The 17,313-nt window shown below is 44.7% G+C and overlaps 1 protein-coding gene across 4 annotated transcripts in view; it reads left to right on the forward strand.

Annotated features, from left to right (window-relative positions):
* Positions 1 to 263: 263 nt before the first annotated feature.
* Nck2 (NCK adaptor protein 2) overlaps positions 264 to 17,313 on the forward strand; it is a 132,748-nt gene continuing 115,698 nt past the window's right edge. Inside the window, exon 1 of one of the 4 annotated variants that reach the window (XM_020159077.2) lies at positions 264 to 325. The gene's annotated coding sequence lies outside the window, so the exon portion shown is untranslated. Of the gene's footprint in view, positions 326 to 593; positions 720 to 17,313 lie in introns of those variants that run through there. The other 3 variants (XM_074050476.1, XM_074050475.1, XM_020159076.2) reach the window with 3 other exon arrangements.

Genomic DNA, 17,313 nt, shown 5'->3' on the forward strand with positions numbered 1-17,313 from the left:
AGAGTGCCGTGGGAATGCTTCCGGGAGGGGGGCGGTCGCCAAACAACTAGGCTGTTGTGATAAGAAAATCAAACAAAAAAGAGGATGCAAGACCGCTGGCAGTCCCCAGGGGCTGGAAGTTGATGCCTGCATTTTCACTCGCGTCACCCACCCTACCCCGTCCCACCCCGCGCGCGGGCAGGTCCAGGCTGGGGACGAGTCCTCCTCTCCACGCGCGGTCCGCGAGGCGGCCCCGAGGCGGCGCGTTCCGGAACCGGCTGGCGGAGCGCGTGCGCGTGCCAGGGCCCGGCCGCGGGGCTCGGCGGCGGCGCCGGGGCGCCCCCAGGTGGGTCTCGGCCCCCGCCCCGCGCGTGCCGGTCTGGGCCGGCCCCTGGGCGGCGACACGGCGCGGTCGGGGAGGAGCGCGGGAGGAGGAGGAAGAGCGCGGAGGAGGCGGGCGCTGCGCGCCGGGGGAGGGTCGCCGCCACCGCCGCCGTCGCCGCTGCCGCGGGGATCGTCAGGCCGGAGCCGCGCGGCCGAGTGGGCGGCGGGGAAGGCTTGGCGGCTGGGAGGCTCGCGGCGCCCGGGCCGGCGGGGTCCGCCCGGGCCGGCAGCGTCCGCCCGGCGGCGGGAGGAGGGAGGGTCGGAGACAAAGAGCGGCGCCTGGGCGGGCGCAGCGCGGCCGCCGCCCCGGGACCCGCGCCGCTGCCCTCCGGCCTCGGCAGGCGGCCCACGGCGAGGTAAGCGCGGCCGGGCGGGCGCGCGGCGGGGGCCGCAAACTTGGGGCCGTTGGGCGGAGTTGGGAGCGCGGCTGGTGTGGCGGCCGGGGCGCGCCCGGGAAGGGGCTGTGGGAGCTGGTCCTCTCCGCGCCCGCATGCTGCCCTCGGCCCGGCTGCGGCCTGGGCGTCCCTAGCTGCTGACTGCCCGGCATCTCCCGACTGCACACCTTCCTCCCCGCCCTCCCTGCTCCCTGCTCTGGGGCCGGTGTGGGGGCGGGGGCGCCCTCCCAGGGCTCATGGGGGAACCGGGCAGGGGATTGGACGGCGGAGCACGGGCTCCGGAGAGCGCAGGCTGCGCTCGGCCTGCGAGCGGACGTGGGACACGAAGCTCGGGGCGGGCATGGGACCGTGCGGTGGCCGGGGTCACCGGGCGCGTGTGCTTGAGAAGAATAGCAGAGGATCTCAGGGCCCCAGCGCCAGGACACGGGAGGCCGCGATGGGCCGGGAGAACTTACTGTGTTTATTATAACTATTTATGATCCCGCACAAAGCTGCTGTCACATCGCATAAAGGAGGTCCTTTCCTTGGTGAAGGGCGCTTTTGTGCGGGCTTTCAGCCTCTGCGCCCTGCCCCGGATTTCCAACACTTGGAGCTACCTGAACCAAAGTTTCTCCCAACTGATCTGCCCTCTCAGTGTATTCAGGGCGATTTAACCACCGAGTGGTTCTGGAAGAATTTGATGTATGACTTTGAAGGCACTGACGGTCACTCAGAGTGCAGTTAGCTGGGCATTGTGTAGAGGGGTTTAATTTGCAAGACACTTTGATTTGTAGACAATAAGATTGTCCAGACTGCGCAGGATGCTGGGGTCATTGGCTCATGGGCAGCTGACTTAAACTAGTATTGTAAACAGCTTTAGGGACAAAGCAGGGCCCTAAGTGAAGCAGGCTTTGGCCACAGGCCCTGCAGGTTGGCCATTTCCCCTTTATTTGGCTTTGTTTATTTTGCCAGCAGTTAAGGCTGATTCTGCCAAGTGTGTGTCTGTAATGGGATGAGCAGGATCCCGCATGGTCTGTCGGGTCCTTGCTTTCTTTTTAACCCAAAGAGAAACTGAATCCCGAGGCCAGTGGGCGTGGCTTGCCCGAGACCCACTGGTAGGGAAGTCCTTTAATGGACCGGTCCAGTCCAGACTTCTCCGAAGGGATTTTATGTAGGAACGAAAGTAATTCGGGTGTGTTTCGTGCCACGATTTTCAAGTCTTATAAGTGACCGAAAAAAAAGAAAGAGAAACCTGGACTGCTATGATTTATCAAAGCGGTTCTAAACTATGCTTGGGAGCATTCCCTTAATTCACTACCAAGTGTTCGCAGGTAAAACGCGTGAATTGATAATAGGATTTCCTAAGCGCGTGTGAGCCTTATGTAAAGAGAATGGCAGTCTGAGGGCACGTGGAGAAAGAATGTACTTCACCCAGGCATGGGCTCTGGATGTAGGTTTTTAGACGTTTGGAAGCAGGGGAAACCCTGCCTTAGTACTTCTTTCTTCCAAGTAGGTGAGGTGTACTTTTTTTTTTTTTGGTGGTTTTGAACTCAGGGCCTCAAGCTTGCTAGGCAGGTGCTCTACTGCTTGAGCCACTCCACCAGCCCTTTTTTTGGGTGTTGGGTATTTTTGAGATGGGCTCTCTCAAACTATTTACCCTGGCTGGCCTCCTGGGTAACTAGGATTACAGGCAGGGTGTAGTTTTGATTGAAGAAAGCAGCCTGCTCTTAGTGGGCTGGTGGCTACCCAAGGCTGAAATTGAGATCTTTAAGCAGTGATAAGACTGTGGAGGTGTTTGTCTCACTTCCTTTCTTGTGCTCTGAGCCTCTTAGCTGCTGCATGAGGAGTGGGGTGGAACATGACAGGCCAGGTAGAACTGGGTGGTCAATTGCCGTAAGAGAATTAATTGACTTCTTCATAATCCCATGTCCACTTGTGGAGAAATTGATTTTAAAAATGGGCAGAGCTTGTGAAAGACCCTTGTCAAGTAGCTGTGGTCCATTTCCTGGCTTTGAGTTTTGCTTTCTGACATGCTTATATCTCCTTCATTCCAGCTCCATTTGACCCTGTCATATTCCTGACCTCTGTCATTTACATTGGAGGTTACTGAGCTTTTTCCAACAGTAGATCTTATGTACACAGTGTTTGAGAAATGCCTTATGAAGCATATTAAATGCACCAGAAATCTTCCTTGTGTGTGAACAAACTGGATGACCTTTTAAAATATCCTAAAACTCCCTGATTGCCCAGAATGAGCACTTGAATTAACTTAATTTGTCCTGGCAAGACCAGGGTGTGTTGCTCTTTGGGACACAATGCTTCTAACTGCTCATACTGGCTTGCACTGTGCACTGGAGGTGACAGGGCTTATGCAAAGGGTTTTCTAGCATTAAAGATGAGGCTTAATGACCTAAGAGCTCAAGATTGCTTGCTAGAGCTGCAGGGGAGGGTGGTGAGGGATGCTTGGGAAAACTAGTAAGCTAACTTTTCTCACAAATGAACTGGAAACTCCCGACAACTCCCCCCAGAGGCTTACGAAATTAGTTTTCCCATCCAGAGGGACTGCAAATGGTGCTTCTAAATTGTTTCTCTTTCCTAAAATGAGTGATGGAAACAGTTTGCTGCATGTTTTCTAAGGGCCTAAGCTAAAGATTGATGCCATTTGTGTTGTTTGATGTGCAAGTTAAGGCAACTGAGAAGGTGGTCAAAGCAGCCCTTTAACGGATTATCAAAGGTATGCAGCTACTGTAAGCTATAAGTTGTCATTAATAGTACATTTAAAAAATTAGACTTTTTCTGCACTTCACTTTGAACAAATCCCAAAGTAGGTTTGTTTCTGAAAGTAAACAACATTGTTAAGTTATACCCTGCCCAACACATGCAAACACACACAGACTTGCACATGCTTTGCTGCCTCAGGACTGGCAGTCCTCCTGGCAGTGGGAATGAAAAAGTTCTTTTGATTGACATGGCAGTGTTATGATGGGATTATAGTGGTACCCCTGTCCCTGACTAGCCTTTGTGTTCCCTTCTTGGCTCTTTTGCTCAACCCCTGGGTGTCTCAAGTTCTCAACCTTCCTGCTGGCCATTTCTTTTTAACATCTTAACCAACTCCCTCTTGAGAAGAGGTGATGGCTTTGTCCTTGAATCTCCACAGTACTTTCTTTGTGTCTTTCATTTGGCATTTGTGACATTCTTCCCTATGGTTTGTTTGACTTCATCTTTTCCTTGCTAAGTCTCCAGCTGCCTGAGGACTGAAAGGTGTTGCCGCTTACAACAACTTATCACAGTTTTTGTGCAATATGCTTCCTGAATACATGAATACTGAGTGCTGGGCTTGGGGTATAGGGGTGCTGGGTTCCCATGGAGGTGGTAGTAATAAGAGATGTCCAGAATCCTTGCACCTCTGCTGAGAACCTCTTTCATACCATGGATAGCCTGGTCTCCAGGATGTCCAGACAATGGGAGAATTTGGTCTGTGGACTATTTAGTAAACTCTGTCAAGTGAATCATTTGTAATCCTTAAAATTGAACTTAAAAGCAAAACAGAACCACAAAATTCATTCATGTTTCTGGTATACCCCATACCCATAGCCTGAAGGTAATTTTATGTAAACTTTTTTTGTGTACCTACATTTTAACCTGCAACAAACCAACCAAACCTAACTACATAACCATCTGGTAGCTGGCTGAATGTTTGCTTTCCAGTAGATGAATCTGTCTGTGTCAGCCCCAGCTGGAAACTGGGCAAAAAATTGGTTATGCTGCTGAGAAATTAGTTATTTAAGGTCACCTACTTCTTTCTACTAAGAGAACCTTCAAGTACAGGTCAAGGAGCCCTAACCTGAAAATCTGAAATGCTCTTGAATCCAAAGTTGTCTGAGCACTGACATGATACCACAAGTAGAATATTCCACCCCTGACCTCATGTGACAGGTTGCAGTCAGAATGAGGGTGCACAAAAAATACCATATAAACTTATCTTCAGGCTATGTGTGTAGGTACATATGAAACAAATGAATTTCTTGTTTATACTTGGGTCTTCTTAAAAGTGTTACAAATGCAAACTATCGAAAGAAGAGGGTTGATAGTAAATAACTTACTAGTAAAATAAACAATGCTTTGCCCAGAGTTTCCATTTTAGGTGATATGTACATATCACACTATGAAGGCACACATATTCCAAAATCTGAAAAAAAAAATCCAAAACTTGAAACACATCTGGCCCAAGTCTTTTGGATAAAGGAAACCCATTCTGTATTGTAATTGCTTCTGGAAAAGAGGATGCTTTTGCTAGCTGATTGTTCATGAAGGCCTAAGATGCCATAATAAGATAAAAATAATAGATACTAATGGTTGTAAAGTTCACAAAGTACTACCCACAATGGCCATGATATATAATTTTTTCAATAACATGGCAGAAATTGGCTCTGGTTCCTATTTCTATGTGAGGAGAGTGGGGCTCAGAGATAGAGCCAGGACTATAGAACTTGAACTCAAGGTTAAGTCCTTTCTTTCAGCCCTGTCACTGTTAAGCAGGCAGTAGGTGCAAATAATCAGAACCTACCAGGTAGGGGCATTTTCTTCTGAGGCACTGTATGAATAGTGTTCTTCCCTTGGATGGGTGCCTTGCCAATGTGCAGGTGTGTGCATATGTTGTTGGGAGCAGATCCTGTATGGGAGTTGACTCTTGAAAGATGAGCCGTTCCAGGGAGGCAGACAGGAGCAATTTCAGTGTCCTTGTGTCACTGTTAGGAGCCAGAGTTACCCTGGAAAGCCTCCTCACACCGAGGAGTGTTTATTCCTGTTTAGTGTGTGTATTAGTCTGCCCTGACTTCAGAAGAGAATCCCACAGCCTAGGAGGCTGAAGCAACAGAATTTATCTTGTCAGTTCTGGAGGTTGGAAGTCCAAGATCAAGGTCTGGTAGGGTTGGTGTCTGGTGAGGGCTCTTTTCCTGGCTCGTCTTTGTGCTTGTCCTTATGTGGTCTTCTGTGCACATACAGAGAGAGAGGTCTCTGGTGCCTCTTCCTCCTCTTAGAAGGAACTCATTGTTATTGGATCAGGGCCCTGCTGTTATGACCTCATTTAACATTATTCCCTTCTTAAATGTCCTGTCTCCAAGGCAGTTGACCCTTTGTATCTGTTGGTTCTGAATCTTAGGATTCAAAAATATTTGGAAAAGAATTATGCCTGTACTGAATATGTACAGGCTTATTGGGGGTGATTGTTCCCTAACAATGCAACATAACAACTGTCTACTTAGAATTTACATTGTAGTAGATACTGGAAGTAATCTAGAGATGATTTTAGAGTACAGAAGGATGTGCATAGGTGATATGCAAACAGTATGTCATTTTATATAAAGGATTTGAGCATCTAAGGAGTTTGGTACTCTAGGGGACCTGGAGCCAATCCTCCTCAATACTTATCACCTGGTGGCTGGGACTTCAGCATAGGAATTTTGGGAGAAACAGTTAAGTCTGTAATAGTGTGTAGCTCTGTGTTCTCAAACAGGGCTGATTTTAGGATGTGCCATTCCTTCCACCACCCCAGATCTGGAATCTGTGTTTATCCAGGGATACCTGCCAGGGATGGTTCCAGAATAGTTAGAAATAAGCAGGGACTGTCAACTAATTAAGCCTTAGTCAGAGAACCCCATAATAGGCAAGAAGCCTAGGGATGGTTCCAGAATAGTTAGAAATAAGCAGGGACTGTCAACTAATTAAGCCTTAGTCAGAGAACCCCATAATAGGCAAGAAGCCTTGGCACTGGCCTTCCAGAGGCTGCTCAGGTTTTAAGCAGAATGATTGAAAACAAGAAGTCTTGACTTAGTCCATTCACAGCTCCTTCCCCTTAACATGTGGGCTCAGCTGGGGGCACTAGTTTTGTTTGTTGTTTGTTTTTCTTTATGAGGACCATGAAAAAATGCCAGAAACATCAGAGACATACTGGGTTTTGTGTTGGAAGGAAAACGTTTCTTGGCCCCTGAATGAAGAGCATAGTGGAGAGGTAGGGCCTGGGTGGAGAGGCTGCCTGGTCTGGGTGTCTAGTCCTCTGACAGAGCTTCCCATGAGTGATTGCCCTTCCTTGGGTATGTGTGATGGGGTTTGTGAGGTGCACCCTGAATCCTGTGTACGTGTTTCTGACCTAGGCCAGTTTGAGTTGTTGGGGTTGATATATGAAGCCAAAGAGGGGATGCCTACCTGACTGTCCACTCTTGAACTCTAGTATGTCTGTGCACCCATCCTCTCTTCTTCCTCCCTCCTGTTATTCACATGGATTAACCAATATCTCACTCATCATTTCTAAAACTCTGTATCATCCCTTGGCCTGCCTGTCCTCTTGTTTGTTTTCCTCATCTTGATGAGCTCATTCACCCTTGAGTTCCCCCTTACCTCCCAAATCCTGTTATCAACCCCTATTGATTATGCCTCAAAGATTTCTTATGTCTGACTTTTCTTTTCACTTTCACTTGGACATCAAAACCTCTTCCTAACCACTCCTGCTGATCCATTTGCTCATCACACTTTAACATTAAGGCCTGGTCACCACTTGCTCTTGGCTCTCCATGGTCCCCAGCTTGGTAGATGTGGGCCTGCAGACCCTACCCCCTCCCAGAATACCTCCTAATAACTCCTCCCCACCTCCCACCCCCAGCCACCAGGTTATCTGTGTCACATACTGAGCAGCAGTTTGCTGGCTATGATAGCAAAACAACAATGTTGCAGTCAGTTTGCTTTTAAAGGCTGCTCATTGAGGCTGGTGCAGGGAAATCCCTGTAACAGTCTCCTGGCTCACAACTATCACTTTGTATAAAACTCAGCATGAGTCAGGCTTTCATGGGAGAAGGGTAGATTGCCTGCAGAAAATGGGGTGTGCCCTTTCTGTGGGGTTTCTCTCTGCAAATGCCACTTGAAGCCATCTTTGGCAGGAGCAGTGGTGTCCCATTGAAATGCCATGCAAGGAGCCCCAAATGTGGTCCCCAGGTTTAATTAAATTGATTCATTATTTTATTGAGACAGGGTCTCCCTATGTAGCTCAGGATGACCTCTAATTCGAGATCCTCCTGCCTCAGTTCCTGAGTGCTTAGAATTACAGGAGTGTGCCTCTGTACTTGGCTTCCAGATGTAATTTTAAATGTTCTTATAGCCACATTAAAAATGTAAAAAGAAACATAATATTAACATATTTTCCTTTACCTAATATGTCTAAAATACTGTCGTTTCTGCATAGAATCAGTCTAAAACTAATGCACATTCGTTTTTTTTTTGTGTGTGTGTGTGTGAGGTCTTCAGTGTCCAACCTGTATCATACATTTATAGCACGTCTGAGAGCTCTCTTGCTACATCTTAAGAAGTTAGTTGCCACGAGGGGCTGGAGGCTGCTGTGTTGGAGAGTGCAGACCTATATACAGTTTTCATGATTTAAGCTTCATTCTACATTTTCAAAGTTGAGATAGCTAAAAAAGTCATAGTACAAATAATTTTGAGTAATAACAGTGGTAATTAGATTGTGCTTTATTAGGAAAGGTATAACCTATATAGTTATAAGGAATAGTGTAATATTTCATATAATTAGTTTTAGAGTACTAAAATCAGAGCTGGTTAAAAGTGAATGCAAATAAACAAATTACCTTGTGCATTTTATAAATATTTCCAAATGTGTTTTGAATTCTAGAAGTTAAATTGCTGATGTAAAATAACTTTTTTTGGAACTAGTCTTCAGCATATTTCTGACACATGTGAATATTTAATCCTTAAGTACAGAATCTAGACTCATATCTTTTTAGTGGTCGTTAGCTTTATAGACACATGCATACCACACATCAGACATTGTAATTACTGAACCAAGCATTTTACTCCGAATAAGTTATTGAATCCTCACCAGAACTGAGTAAGGCACTTTCTGTTGTTTTCCTTGTGGGAGAACTGTGCCTGGCCTTAGGCCCCATGGGTAATAAGTGGCAGGTCTGGAATTCATAGTCTCACTACTCAGCCTCCAAACCAGGCCACTATCCCTTCATTAAGATGTACCTGAAAATGCATAAAACATAACCATAAGCTTTTATGATGGTCTAAGGTTTGAGCAACACTGATGGAAAGTCATGGGTCGGGAGTGGAACTTGGATATAGGTTCACTCTGAGAACTTCTTATCAGCCACATTGTGGAGGAGGCCCTGGACTTTGGAAGGATGTAATGAATAATTAATAACTGCTTAGGTGGCTATGGCAGGGTAGCTGAGATGGGTCATGTTGGCCTGGCTACTCTCTCCTGGCCACCCCTCATTGTCCTTAGATTGACTCTGAAACTGAGAGAGCCTCAGCATTGCCTGGAATGATGGCCTTGCCTGGGCATCTTGCAGAGGTCTGGGTTGAAGCCTGGAAATTTTCTATTTTCAGGTGGTCTGTGTTGGAACAGGCACCACACTTTGAGAACTGCTGCTAAAAGGACTTGTAGTATTACAGTGTGAGTGGAAGGCTTTTCTGTTGTGCAGGTGGAGTATCCCTGCTCTAAAATGCGTGGAACCAGAAGTGTTTCAGCTTTGGGGTCTTTTTGGATTTTGGAATATTTGTTTGTGTGTGTGTGTGTGTATATATATATATATATACAGATATACATCTATATATATGTAGATATATATAGATAGATATACAGATATACATATATATGTAGATATATATATATATGTAGATATATATATAGATATATATCTATATATCTATGTATATATATTGTCCCATCTTGGAGATGGGACATCTGTGAAGGTCTTAAGAATTCCAAGAGGGCTTTGACATCTACTTCTCAGGTTGTGAAGGGCCAGGTCACGTCTCAATTTGGATTCTTGGAAGCAGCTGCTTGCCAGGTCCCTGTGGGAACTGTGACATTGGCTGCCATTCCACATCAGTTTTATATGTGCCAGGCCATTCTAAACTTACCCTTCTGGGTTTTGAGGACCCCTGCTGGGCTGCTTCTTCCTGAGCAGATGGGCCTGTGTTGGGAGATGCTACCTTCTGCATAGGGGTTGGATGGGCTACAATGTGGACAGGTTCTTCCCACTCCCAGGGTTAGATTTGTAGTTGTGTTGCCACTTGTGGGGCCAGCTCTAGCCATGGCACATTCCAGGATGAGTAACAGCAAAGATTTACTTAGGCTTAATAATCCCTGCAGTCACTGTGGGTGCAGCCAGCCAGTGAAAAATAAGTTGAGAAGGTAGCAGGATCACAAGGAAATGCCTAGAAAGATTCCTGGGGCCTTCTTAGAGAACAGAGGTTGCTCAGGTCTCCATTGATTTCCTTCTTTCTTTTTTTAATCTATTTTTAAATTGTGCTGGGTGGGGGTACATTCTTACAATATATCAAATATATCATACTTGAGCCATTGATTTCTTTCCAAGGACATGCCTTGGTTTAATAACGTATGAATTTTGGCTGAATATGTAAGGATATCTGCCAGCCAACAAATATTTTAATTATGTCACTTAGGAGGCTGGCTATGAAAGACAAGAGCATTTGCTTTTTCTTTCCTTTTCACCAGCTGTGTCCATTTTAAAGACATTTAAAAAGCTTATATCCCTGTTTTCACATCTCTGTGGGTGTATGAGGAGTGGTGGTTAGAAGTGGTGATAAGCTGTGCTTTCTCACTGCTCTGAGTGTGGAAGCCAGCTTGGGGACATTGACACAAAAGCCACAAGTTCCTTGAGTTTTTTTTAAACCAGGAAATAACAAGGGATTCAGGAAGTTATTTTAGAAATAGTTTCCAGAAATTTGATAAGGGTGAATAATGACCAGAATCTAGCAAGAGATTAAAGAAAGCCTGATTCTTCTTTCCATTCTTTCTGTGCTGTTGTTTTTTTGGAGTTTTTTTTTTTTTTTTTTGCAATACTGGGGCTTGAACTCAGGGCCTGATGCTTGCTGTAGGTAGGCGCTCTTAGCACTTGAGCCACTCCACCAGCTGTTTTGTGTTGGTTATTTTCAAGAGGGTCTGACAACTATTTGCCTGGGCTGGCTTCAAACCAGGATCCTCCTGATCTCTGCCTCCTGAGTAGCTAGGATTATAGGCACCCAGCTCTTTTCATGCTTTTGTTTCTTCCACAATTGTGTGTGTCTGATTGTAGTCTTGTTCTAGCCATTTACCTTAAAGTTGGTCTGCTTTTGGTCTGGCCTCTTTACTGACACGCATGGCTTTTCCTTTACACATTTCAGTTACTGTCTTAAACCCTACCCAGTTTGGTGTTAGATTTCCCTCCCTTCAAATGAAGGGCTCTTTTTTTTTTTGCTCCAGTCCTTGCTTCATGGTTTCCAGGCCTATAGGGTTCAGGGGACAAGACCCAGAAGCAGCTGAAGAAACAATGACATTATCATCTAAAAGAGAAAGGAGGGTATGTGACACTCTACTGTTGTAATCTTTATTTTGAAGCTTATCTGGGAAGAATTGAAGCTTGTTTGATTGGCTACGATTGATCAGGAGTCTAGTATGCCTGTTACACTTGATTGTGCTGTGTTCCTAGGGTGTTCGGCCATCCTGGGTAGAGACTGAATCCAACTTCTGTAGAAGTAGATCCTCTTTTAATTAATGTCTCTGGTGGTTCAGAGTTCCATGTCTAAGAAAGGAAATGTGTTTTTAGCACACTGGACATTCATTCATGCAGCTTCCCGTTCATTTTTGGATCTGATTGGCTACTAGATTGGGATCAGAAGTAGAAACAATTCACTTTTGCAAATCCACAAATACTCTTTTCAAGGTTAATATTTTGAAATGCTTGATTGAGACTTGAGTAGCTTCCACCCCATGTAGATAAAATTCTGGTTTTTGACTGGAGCTGTTTTGCTCATGTGGACATTTGGCAAAGTCTGGAACATTTTAAAGTGCTACTGACATTTACTGGGTACAGACCAGGGATGTACTGAACATCCTGTGGTGAGCGGGACAGCCCCCATGACTGAGAATTAACTGATTCAATGTCAGTATTCAAGCAGCCTTGAGAGAAGCAAATGCTGCTGTGCTGCTTACGTGTTTAAGTCAGTGAAGTGTATTCTTTCACACAGTTGCCTTTTGGAGATCAATTTCATTCTTCTGTTTTAATCAACAGAGTGTAAAGTAGAGATCTAAACACCATTTGTACACCTGTGTAGTTAAATATGTAAAGAAGCTTCTTCAGTGAAATTGACTTAATTGGATCTTCTTTGTAATGTTAAAGTATGGCACATGCTGCCTTTTTATTTTTAACTCAGCATATTTGTACCATACACATAGGAGATGTTGATTTTTGCAGGTAACATCTGGATACCCAGGTATCAAGAGAAGTGATTAAAGCACATTAGCTTTAGACACTGGGAGTGTCGGAGGGACCTTCATCAGCCCGTCTTAATAAGCAGTGGGTTTGCAGAGTTTGGTCTAATCAAAGACTTTTTTTTTTTTAGCTCAGAATTCTTGCATTGGTGATTGTCTCTAGAAAAAATGTTGTTATTAGTAAAATTAATAGATTTTGGGTTCAGCCTGATCAATTTTGAGTCAGTTACATACGTTAGCTTTTCAGTGTTTTGTTTCCTTCTTTGTGTGGTTCTTATGCTCCTCAGGGGAGAGAACAAAAATAACACAAATTAGACCTTACTAAGGAAAAGGAAAGGGGAATTTCTAATTTGGCTGTTAGTTGCTGACTGGGAACATCTACAGAGCTACCTATTAGGTAGCCTAAAGTATGCTGCTGTCTGAATTTTGTTTTTTTCCTTTATAATTAGGCTTTTACCTGATGAAGTAGGAAAAGCCTAGAAATGTGGTGACCTGCCAATTGAAGTTTCCTTGGCTTTATCAAAATCTGTTTTGTGTAAATTATTTCCTGTCCTAGTGATCTTTCTTTTGACTTTGTTGTTTCTTATCGCCTCTCTTCCTGTTCTGTTGCGAGGATAAACACAAAACCAGCGCTTTGTAAATGGTTGGACTTCCTGAGATCTTTCAAAGTACAATCCGTCTTTTCTTTTCTTCAATCACTGTTATCTTATGTGGACTGAGAAAACCTCTGAAAAATGAATAGTAACTTTTTGGATAGATTGGAAATTCTGAAGTTATGTGCTACAAAACAATGTATGCATCTTTGTTACTTGTGCTGGCTTTGTATCATTTGATTCCTCCAGGTGGGTGGACAGAGGCCAGTGTTGTGAATCAGCTGTTTTGTATGTGGGGGGGGCTGGCCCAGAGGGGTTCCAATTGTGAATAGCTGTGGGGAGACCTCAGCAGTGGGCCTAGGCTGGGATGTGGGTGGGCTAGGAGGTGCCCCAAAACTAAAGCTACAGACCCTGCACTCTATATGACTTTGCATTGACTTAATTGCAGTCTTTCTCCCTTCAATAAAAGGTTGCCTTAAGGCAGTGACTTCTTGATTTTTCATGAGAGCTGGATTAAATTGTATTAATTTGAACTTGATTAATAGCACTTTTAAATTTGAACTTCCAAATGTATTGATTCTTCTGAGTAGAGGTGGAGTCTCCTCCTCTGTTACTGATTTGTCTAAAGTTGTACAACTCATTTTTATATTCTGGACACCTATTGTGTCTTTCATGAAACAAGGGTTGGCTGGTGTTGCTAACATTCTTCAGGGCCTTTCTTTCTTTTCAAACTGGCCTGGTACAATCCCTTGATTACTAAAGATGGTTTGTTTTTTGTTTTCCTTCATAGCAGCATTGAAAGATTGACAAGTGGCAGATGTGTGTTGTTCCATTTTTCTGAACGTATTTGGGGCTGGAAGAGGATGAGTGTGGCTAGACAGTGCTGCATATTGTTTATCCTGATACCACATGTAGATTGGACTGCTGTCAGGATTGAGTTTTAACTAAATTGTGTTCATAGTCTAATGCTTATAGATACCAGCTGTGTGCCAGGGGCTATGGGAAAACATCTAGGAACCAGACAGAGGCCTGCCCTCAGGGAGCCTATAAACCAATGTGGACATTTTTCCAAGTCTGAAGTGAACTCTACACCTAACTAACAAGTATTTAAAATGACTGTTCCTTACCTTTGTGTGGGTGAAGACACCATGGGAAGTGTGTTGTGTATCCTTTCCCCCACCCCCTACGAGGTAGAATTTATTTCAAATATTTTGGAGAAGCATAATGTTTTCTGCAAGTTCCTCAGAAAGTCTTCCCCATATAAGGTAGACTAGAGTTGTCACCTGGGCAAAAATGTTACCTTCTGCCAGTCTATTAGGCAAACACCTTCGTTTTTCATTGTTGTTGCTGTTCCAAGGCTGGATGAGGGTCAGACCATTTTCGTGTACGATGAACACTTGAGTTTTGGGTCAACCAGTCTGTACTTTACCTGCATGTTGACTATGTAGCCGAGACCTTAGGTTAGTAAAACTACTTCTGCTTTTAGTGAGATGCTGGCATCTGGTCTCAGTGCAGGTTCTTATTTCCTTTTTTTATTGAGAATGGTATAAATGCATTATGCTTTCACATTTTAATCTAGAGATTTATTTAATCAAATTACTCATGACTATTGCAAATCAGTACTGTCCAGGCATTTTACAAGTTTGTTTTGTATCTTCCCAGTGGTATAATTTGGAGGGCTTCCTTGGAATTTTAAGCCATTTCTCACTCTGTTAGATGTGTGTGTATCTGGCTGAACCCAGGGTCTCAGGCATGCCTTTTTTATAGTTTTAAATTCAGTGTTTCAGATTGCAACTGTGGCAGGTTCAGCACCCGGATTGTGGGGCTGTTTTGATGGTAAGACATTACAAAAATATCTTCCAAAGGTGGACACATTTCATCTCTGTTTCACATCTAAAAATAAATTTGTGCTAGCTTTGAAAACAGATGGAATCATAATTAGTGATTCCTTCTCTAAATTACTCCAACCCAGTCTGTGTTTCCTTTAGCTTTTGATAATGTGGATTAGTGTAAAATGGTTTTTGTGAAATACTATACCTAATTAATGATAGGCTATATGAAATACTATAATTAACGTGCAGTATTTCTCATGAACTTAATTTGAGAATAACACAAGTTTAATTTCAGATAGGAGTTTTGTGATGGACTTTTATGGGGGTGGCATTACTGGGGTTGGAATTCAGGGCCTTGCACTTGCTAGGGTGGCTCTCTACCCCTTGAGCCATTCCCCCAACCTTTTTTTTGCTTTAGTTATTCTTCAGATAGGTTCTTGTGTTTTTGCCCAGGACTGGTGGCAGACTGAGATCCTCCTACCTATGGGCCCCTGGGTGGCAGACTGAGATCCTCCCGCCTATTGTCCCCTGGGTACTTTGGAGTACAGACTTGCACACCATTGCACCACCACATCTGGCTTGTTTGTTGAGATGTGGTTTCACTCACTTTTTTGTCTGTGTTGGCATCAAACCATGATCCTCCCAGTCTCTGCCTCCAGAGTAGCTGGGATTATAGACATGAGGCACTGTGTCTGATCTGTGATCCAGTTTCAAAGACAGAGCAAATACTTCGATTCCTGGTTCTTTGTGGTTCAGGAGAAAACTTGATGTATGTTAAATAAGTCCTTGTTCAGTCTTATTCACGGGAGCAACTTTTCCCCACTATTTACAGACTCAGGAAGTCTTTTTTTTTTTTTATCGTTTTACATATTTAAGTACTTTAACATAAAATATTCTCTGTTTAAAGAACAGCAGAACATTGATCAGTCTTCAACCATGTAACCTCATCATGTAAGCTAAACAGCAGGTGTATTTATCTTCCTTTTTTCCTTTTCCTTTCCCTTCTCTTTCACCCTCCCCCCTTCCTTTGTCTGTTTATTTATTTACTGCAGTGTTGGGGCATCCCAATTCAGGGCCTTGAGCCCAGGGCCTTGGGCATGAGAGGCTAGTGCTCCACCACTTAGCCACGCCTCCAACCCTTCTGTTTTGTATTTTGTTTTTGTTTTTGAGATTAGGTCTCCTCACTAACTTTGCCTGGTTAGCATTCAATTCCTGATACTTCTACCTCTGCCTCCCCAGTAGCTGGAATTAACAGGTGTGCACCTCCATGCCTGGCTCACCTCTCTTTCTTAAGTTACTAACTTTTCCAAAGAATAGTTTGTTATTATTGAAAGTTGACCATGCTATTCTGTGCATATGTGTACTTTCAGCTTAGGTTTTATGTTTGGAGGGACTGGGGTGTTAATTTAGAATATTTTTTAATAATATCCTTTATATAGATGCACATGTGTTTTTATATAAGCTTCTACTTTTAGAATAGGTTTTAGATTTACCAAACAGTTGGAAAGGTAGTGCACAGAGTTCCCTGGTACCTACAGCATGCCCTTTCCCCTAACTTTGTCACTGGCAACAGTGACCAATGTCGGTGCATAATTGTTCACTAAACCCCATGCGTTATTTGGATTTACTTTGTTTCTAGCTAATGAAGAATCCCATTCATTTAGTCATTTCTCCTTAGCAAATTTTGTGTGAGACCTTATTTCAGACTTGATGACCTTGGTAGTTTAAGGAGCCCTGACCAGGTGTTTTATAAACCTTCTCTTAATTGAGAGTCATTAGATACTGTTCCCATGATCAGACTGTAGTTGTGACCTCAGAAGTAAAGCTCAGGTCTCTTCATATCAAGGGCACATACTTTCACCATGATCACCTAGCTGAGATCGTGTTTGGCAGAGTCACGTAGGGCGTGGTCTCCTGGGACCATCAGTGAGTAGGTCTGGAATCCTTCTGTTGAACAAGTTTCCCATGTGATTCTGGTATGTATTCAAAGTTGAGAACCTCTGCTCTGAAGCTGTGAATAGCATTTGCTATTGGGTGGTTTGGTTCCCTGTCCTTGCTGTACACACGTCTTTCCTGAAGGTGGAATGGAGACCCGGCTCCCCTTCCAAGGGCCTCTGTTCTGACTGCTCATCCCACAGTTTTAGCTTCCTCTTGGGCCGCTCTGCTCTGTCCGAGTGTTTCCCTTTGTATGACCCAAGGGCTTCCTTTGCCTTTTGAATAGCTGCATCCCCAGTTTGGTGGTGTCAGTTGCAGCAGAGGGAGAGACTGGTGTGACAGCTGGGAGCCCCAGCTTTCTGTGGAAAGGCTGGAGCCTGGGTAGGGAGGCCCTGGGTGTTCAGCTTGTCTGAAAGTGGTTTTGTTACAAGGAAGGGAAAAAACCCTGGACCCCATGTGGATTGTGTTCAAGTTGGAGCAAGTGCAAAGCCTCTGGCAACCTGCACAGTTTCCACGTGCATCTGGTGCCTTGTGCTCTGAGATAGCCATGCAGTTCCTGGGCAAAGCTCCTGGTTGGCATGGGAGGGCAGAGGCCTGATGTGGCCTATGCAGCTTGGGGTCTGGGTGGCCCTTATCTTAGGTACTGCCTGAGGAAGCCTTGTGTGATGACAGGGTTGGCACAGCAGTCCCAGCCCGGTGCCCAGAGACTTGGCACTTTGGGCACAAGATCTCCCATCTGTAGACATGGGCCAGAGTCTGCAGAGCCTTTCTGACAGCCATTCCTACCCAGTCTGCTGAGTCAGGTCCCCTGCCCAGGGGCTGCAAGAAGCTCAGAAGCTGGCTTGGGGAGGATCTTGAAGTTCCCGTTTTTCTTCTAGGGCCCTACTGACCTAAAATTCTAGAGAAATGTTTGTTGGGAGGGAGAT

The sequence above is a fragment of the Castor canadensis genome, chromosome 12, assembly GCF_047511655.1.
Source record: "Castor canadensis chromosome 12, mCasCan1.hap1v2, whole genome shotgun sequence".
Classification (NCBI taxonomy): Eukaryota; Metazoa; Chordata; class Mammalia; order Rodentia; family Castoridae; genus Castor; species Castor canadensis.